Here is a 6,701-nt window from a genome sequence, read left to right on the forward strand (position 1 = left end):
AGACATAATAAAAATCTGTTGGCCAAGTAAACTATTCCCCTTAAAGCAGGGGTGGGGAACTATTTTAAGGTGGGGGGGATTGCCCCCCACCAGGCTCTCTGTGGGCTGGATGATGTCAGTGGGCATGGCCACACTCTGTGACATCATGGCCCCCACCCTGCCCATTTTGCCTTTCTCTGATGTTGAGAAGAGCAACTTTTCCCAGTGCAGTCGTCTTCAGGGTGGTGAGAGGTGCATGAAGGAAAACCCAGCTGACACTGAGAAGAGCTCCTCCCAATCAAGTTGGGTGCCTCCTTTGCATGACATTTGTTGTCCCAGTGGGCACAGTGAGCAGAATGGTCAACTCCCCAATTCATGTGAACCCTCATTACTACTGTTATTTCCAACCTGCATCAGAGAAAACAGGCCAGATTACCCTGTGTGCTGCTCTCTCTCCCAATGGCACCAAGGAGAGTGCCGTATAGGGGAATTCAGAGATCAAGAGCAGGGATTCCTTCAGGGACCACCATGGACCAGGTGGGGAACCTCTGCTAGCATATTAGGCCCAGGGGGCGGAAGCTCCCCATTCCTCTCTTAAAGGTATGCAATTCTAAGAAATGAAATATTTCATTTTTGTCACCTTGTAATATCAAGCAGTTACTTATTATTTCCATTATATATAAAGTGGCCACAAAAGACAAAGGCATAATATGATTATTCATTCACAGTACAATCCTATGCTGACTGAAAAGCAAGTTCCAATTAATTCAATGGACTTGCTTCCAGGTCAGTGCATATAGGACTGCAGCCTCAGCCACTGAAAGCCACAGAAGCATTCCCTGACTTCAGCAAGATTACAAAATCCTTATAAAGCATGTGTGGGCAACATGTGGCCCATAGGCCGCATGCACCCCCCGCACGCCCCACTCCTTAAAAAAAATAATAACAAAGGTATAAAAATCATTCCATAGCATATGAAAGATGCAAATTAAACTGGGTCTCATTAACAACTACCAGAGAAATACAAAATCTTGGAATGAAATCACTATCTCTGCATCAGTGGATGGTTTTGTAGGGAAAATAAATAAATAAATACTAAGCAGGGGCAGCCCTGGTTAGTACTTGGATGGGAGACTGCCTGGGAATCAGGCTTCCTGCAATGAGCAGGGAGTTGGGCTCGATGGTCTTGTAGGCCCCTTCCAACCCTATGATTCCATGGTTCTATGATATACGGGCTGAGATCGAAAGAGTTGATTTAGGAGCACCTGGTGGGTTTTTTAAAAAAAATTCCAAGGTCCTGACTTCCATACTATTTCACAAACTTTTTGGAACTTCCTTCAGCTTTAAGAACTGTTTAGCATGCAGGCTAGAGTCTACTGTTCAAGAAAAACAAGTCTAAAGCCCTCTTGGGTGTCCCAAACTAACTGCACACTTATTTAGGTAGCGGCTATAATTTGCAACATGATCAACCTTCTATTAGTAATAGTGTACACTATCACCTGAAACATCTGTATGTTATTCAAGTGGTAGCAAATATTATATGAGGTAGCAAAGAAAACATCTCTCTCTCTTCATAATCAACATAAGTACTGTATTTTTGAATAAGACACAGGAATCTGAACTCCAATACATTTTTATTTTCAGATGACGCTTTTCGTGTCCAAAGACCCATTAGCAGACCAAAGTCAAGTTAATTAACACTTGCAAGCTGACTGCTTGCATTCTTGACTATTTCTTACAGTAAGTGTCAAAGGTGTGGAAAGTAAATACAGGCAGAGCAAATCATCTCAGCATGTACTGTACGTTTTATTGTTTCACAAATCCAATTCAAGCTGTAGATTTACATATCAGCCCCTTTGGTTCAAGGGGTTCAATATAACAGCTATTATATACAGGAATTCTAGACGCCAAGACATTCTTCTGCACCTTAGGTCACAATCCTATTACTTCTGTGCCTGATGCTCCTAAGCCTCCAAATTCCAGTGCAGAGCGGGAGGAGCAGCAGAGGTGATCATCGCCTTCACCGGTCCTCCTATTCTGCATTTCAGCTAGACGGGCTTTTTTGTCCATCTAGCTGGGGCACATCAGAAGACGATGGAAGAAGGCTGGAGAGGCCTTGGGATAGCTCATATCCCAGGCTCTCCAATCCCCTCCCCGCCCATCAAAACACCTCCTCTACCCCCATCTGAGGTTGTCTTCCTGACCTCGGAGAGGCAGCCAGCGTGGTTTTTTCCATGCTGGCTGTGAGGAGGGGGGGTGTGGAGTGCAGATTTCTAGCTCCAAGGTCAAAGCACTATCTCCAACCTCAGATCTGGGAATCTTAAGTATCCCATGGCCCCCCAGACACTGTCTAGGGGCCATAGGGTTGCTCTCCCCATTTGCTTCTTTCCCCCTTTCAATAATACATGTAAATTACATATCATATACACCCATGCCCAAGCATTTAAGGAAAAAGTGCGAAGGAAGATAAAGGAGACAATTTGTGAAGGAAAAGAAATCTAAAAAATCATAAATCTCCTATTTATGAGATTAGGTTTTTGGAAAAATAAAACTGGCACACACTTTTAATTCAGACTACAGCCTGTCAATCTGGTCAGGAGCCGAGCACGGGCTTTTGTGGTCATCTTGACTCAGGTACATAGTGTTCTCCCACAACTGATTCTAATACCAAGTGAACCTGCTCTTCTTTCCCCTCACCCCTTCCCAAATCTGTACTATCAGGATTCCGCGTATCGCCCTCGCACAGATGGAGGAGGAAAAAAACACAACACTCTTGTAGCCTGCATGGGCCTCTTAAAACCCTAACCCGCGGCTGAGTTCGCTTGCTTCAGCATAGACAGCTCCTTCCTCCACGCGTGCAATCGCAGCGGCTGCAAGACAGAGCCTGAGCCAAATCAGGCGGGGTCCCGCCTGGCGCGCGGTGGAGCCTGCTGTGTTTGCGGGAGTCGGAGAGCTCTGCAAAGCAAGCAGCCTGTTGCCCTCTTCAGGGTGTCTGAAATGGCGACTGCTGTCAACCTCCGCCCGGCTGGTGACGTGGGAGAACTCCGTGTCAGGAAATCATAGCAGGCAGGGCTCGCCTCCTGACCATCACCCCCTGGTCCAGGGGAAGGGAGGCGAACCCCGCCTGCCACGATTTCCTGATCGGCACAAATCAACAGCTATGCACCCAGTCTCCCCAGAGGCTTGGGCAGCAGAGCAGACACTCCCCAGTAAAGCCAGCGCCCCGCGTTCATAGGCCACCCGCGCATGATTCCCGCGGGGAATCAATGAATGAATGATCGCAGCCGCTTCCCCCAGAGGAGCAGACACCTGTAGCACACAAAGGTCTCCTCCGGAGCAGGCAAGCCCAGCTGCAGCCTCCAACAGACTCCACCAACGACAACTCCCGTCTCGCTTGCCGAAGAGGGTGGGCTGCTGCATCGAGCCTGCCTGTCACACGCGGTGCATGTGCAACGAAGGAGGCACACCCACACAGCGAGCGAGCGAGCGAGCGAGAGACGGGTCCACCTCTGCCATCACGGTTCCAGCACATCAAGGACGCGCCGGGCCTCGGGGCCCCCTGAGTTGTCGCCATGCCTTCGCCTGAGCTTAAGAACTGCTCCGGCCTGATTCAAAACAAGCCTGAGCTTAAAGGCAATGGGATCATTCCCGACATCTCAGACTTTACGTCTGTAAACCAGAAAAGAAGAACGGGGGAGGGGGAGATAGATGCGGGGCGAGAGGAGAAGAAAGAGGCATGCCTGGCTGTCCCCGGGCTCTCGCTTGTCAGCTGTATCGCATCACTGCACGCAGGGCGATTTCTGCGCCGCGCGCTCGGGCGGGCTTGCACGGGGTCGTCCCCGCTGCTCCACTTTCCCTGGCTGACCCTGCTGTGGGCTCCTTAGGTGGACCACACGGTGTTACATAATTCGCCTCGCCCCTCCAATTTCTGGTAACTGGCGGTGGGTGGTGGGGTGCCTGAGGGCGGCTCTGCGCATGGCAGAAGAAGAGTCGGATGAAAAGCGGTGGGGCTGGGCAGAGTTGGAAAACCGGCCCTCCCTGCCGGCTGCTTCCCCGGACTCCAGCGGGTGGATCCCGCCAGCCAGGCTCTCCCCGCAAGGCGGCTGCTGCTGGTTGCCATGGGGAGCGGGCGGCGAGGGAAGGAGAGCCGGGCAGGCTCGCCGCCGAAGGAGCAGCGCCGCGCCGCGCCGCGCCGCGCCGCGCCTCCCAGCGCCTTCGCCCTGGCGAGGGGCTGCGTGCGGGGCTCGCGCAGGGTGACAGTAGCCCCCCCGCCCGCTACTGCTGAGGAACCCCCACCCACCGACCCACGCACTCCCCCCGAATGCTCCGGACTCACAGGTGGCGGCGGCGGCGGCAGCCTCCGGTGTCAGGGCGGGGCGCCGTGGAGAGCGCGCCTCTTTCTCCTCAGCGGGAAGCCGGCCGCTCTTGTGCACGCTCCGGCAAGCTTGTCGAGAAGGGCTCGCTCAGGCGAGGCGAGGCAAACTGGCGCGCGCGTGCGCTCCCGAGCCTGCCGCCTTCCTCGCCGTGTCGGCTGGACCAGCCCAGCGCGCGCGCTCGCCCGCCCGCCCGCCTGAAGAAAGGGGGCGGGAGGAGAGGGACGAGCGCGTGCAGAAAAGCCCCCCCCTCCCCCTCCGACGCGCCCGCGCGCGCTGGGCCCTGGTCAGGCGGGGAAGCTTCTGCCGCGCCGTCTGACAGGGCGCGCTCCCCCCGCCCTCACAGCGCCGCAACGCGCGCGCGCGCCGCCCCCCCCCCCCGTGCCAGTCTGAAGACCAACCCTGTGAGGGCGTCCGTCAGAGTTTGCCTCCCTTCCCCATGTGCCTATTTGGCTCACTTATGTAATGGGTGACGGCAAGAGGCAGGAGTGTGTAAAAGCAATTGTTGATTAGACCGCCTTTTTCGAAGCCTATTATTTGGTAGCAGCAGAATTACATGTGCCCTTTTAATATCTGTATGGGATATAAAACACTCTAGACAAACACAGCCTAGGTCAGGGGGTGAGCAACTCTCATCATCCATCCCTCACCTTTGGCTATGCTGAGTAGGGCTAATAGAGCTATAGGCCAAAACACCTGGAGGGCCACATATTTCCACCCTCCAGCCTAGGCAATATGTTAGCATGAACGTGTGGGATTTGTGAACTGCTGCTTGAGTAGTAGGTTTATAAGGATACCCCTGTACCTGTACATTTTGTGTGCTGTGTATTTTTGTAATATTCTAAATAAAAATAAAACTACTTCCAGTTTTAGGTTAATGAGCCATGAATTTGTATATATTTGTGCGTGTGTGTGTGTGTGTGTGTGTGTATAAACAGCCTTCACGTTGAAAATGGTCAGGCTGACCTTGCACAGTTTCAGCCAATGTAAATGCGCACTGATGTAACTGCGCACAATCTGAGACAGTGGTTAGAGAAGTATATAGCCATCCATATTGAAATACGCATCCCACCCATGTGTGTGTAGTGTATACAGCTCTTCAGAATAGACTGCTCACCTCTAGCTATATTGTTGAACTGCAGTAAATTAAAACACACACGCTTCCTGCAGTACTTGCATAGGCAGGGTGAACAACATAATGGGGTGTTTGCGCAACACAACAGCCCATTGTGGGTTATTTAGCCCATGATGAGGCTATGGCACATGCAGCCACCATTCTGAATATGCAACCCCCATTTGGGGGTTGTCATGTCATGTGAGTGTGAGTTACGCGAGGGTTAAACCACCTGGTCTGTTTTAGGGTTATATGAGGGTTGTTTAACACTCACATAACTCACGGTTGCAGAGTTTACACAACACAATAACCCCAAGTGGGGGTTGCATATGCAACCTGGTGCCCATAGGCGCCATGGCTTGTCATCTAAATCCAGACAGCAACATGGATCTGCCACAAAAGGTTGTGGGCACAGTCCTTAATGTGCTCAAAATTGTTACTGAAGAAAGTGATTATTTTGCCCCCACAAAAAAGCAAAAGCTGTCTTGTTTAGGAGCTGCAAGCCCCAAACAATTATGCATGTTGTATAAAAGATAATTAGGAATCCAGAGAATTAAAGAAATAAGGTAACTGTTACCAACAGATACAAAGTGAGTTCACAATAACCTTCAGGAAAGTATTATCAAAATGTAATTGGCAAAGCAGTTTGGATATTATCCAAAGAGAAAATGCTGCATTAAATGCACTAATGAGGGAAAGGGTTATGTGAGAGATTAAGAGACATCAAACTATTTTTCAGGGTCAAAGTGAACTTAAAACTTTTGCTTCTCAATGAATAAACAAAAATATTGTGTGAAGTATAAACATTGAAAACCTTGATATATAGACGTCTAGAAAAAAATATCCACTTGGGGCACAATCCTATGGCCGCTAGTCAGAGGCTAGATGGCCATAGGTCTGTTCCCAGGAACCGACCTCAGAGCCCGCACTCTGAGGTTGGTTCCCTGAGAACCGACCTCCACCTTTCCCATGCTGCCTCATAGGCAGCGCAGAATGGCCCCGCACTCAATGCTTGGCAGAGGAGTGTGGAGCGGCGAAAACGGGGCATTCCTGGGGGCATGCCAGGGCATGGAGAAGTGCTGTTCTGACTCTTCCTATGCGTCAGCTGGAGTCTGCCCCCCCCCCCCACTCTGCCTTCCCGCAGCTAGACAGCCGAAATCAGTTGGCCTGATTTGGGGGGTCAGATAGGTTCTTGGGTTTTGAAGTTCCTTGCCTGCAATACTGCCAGACAACTC

At 51.1% G+C, this 6,701-nt stretch overlaps 1 protein-coding gene across 27 annotated transcripts in view; it reads right to left on the reverse strand.

Moving 5' to 3' along the window:
• The window catches only part of NRCAM (neuronal cell adhesion molecule), a 218,278-nt gene extending 213,751 nt beyond the window's left edge, over nucleotides 1–4,527 (reverse strand). For 20 of the 27 annotated variants that reach the window (XM_084810717.1, XM_084810713.1, XM_084810723.1 and 17 more), the window contains exon 1: nucleotides 4,316–4,527. The gene's annotated coding sequence lies outside the window, so the exon portion shown is untranslated. Of the gene's footprint in view, nucleotides 1–3,719; nucleotides 4,195–4,315 lie in introns of those variants that run through there. The other 7 variants (XM_084810721.1, XM_084810728.1, XM_084810722.1 and 4 more) reach the window with 6 other exon arrangements.
• Between the last annotated feature and the right edge of the window lie 2,174 nt (nucleotides 4,528–6,701).

The sequence above is a fragment of the Heloderma suspectum genome, chromosome 7, assembly GCF_057233095.1.
Source record: "Heloderma suspectum isolate Gila_16-S chromosome 7, 16-S_ref, whole genome shotgun sequence".
In the NCBI taxonomy this organism is placed as follows: Eukaryota; Metazoa; Chordata; class Lepidosauria; order Squamata; family Helodermatidae; genus Heloderma; species Heloderma suspectum.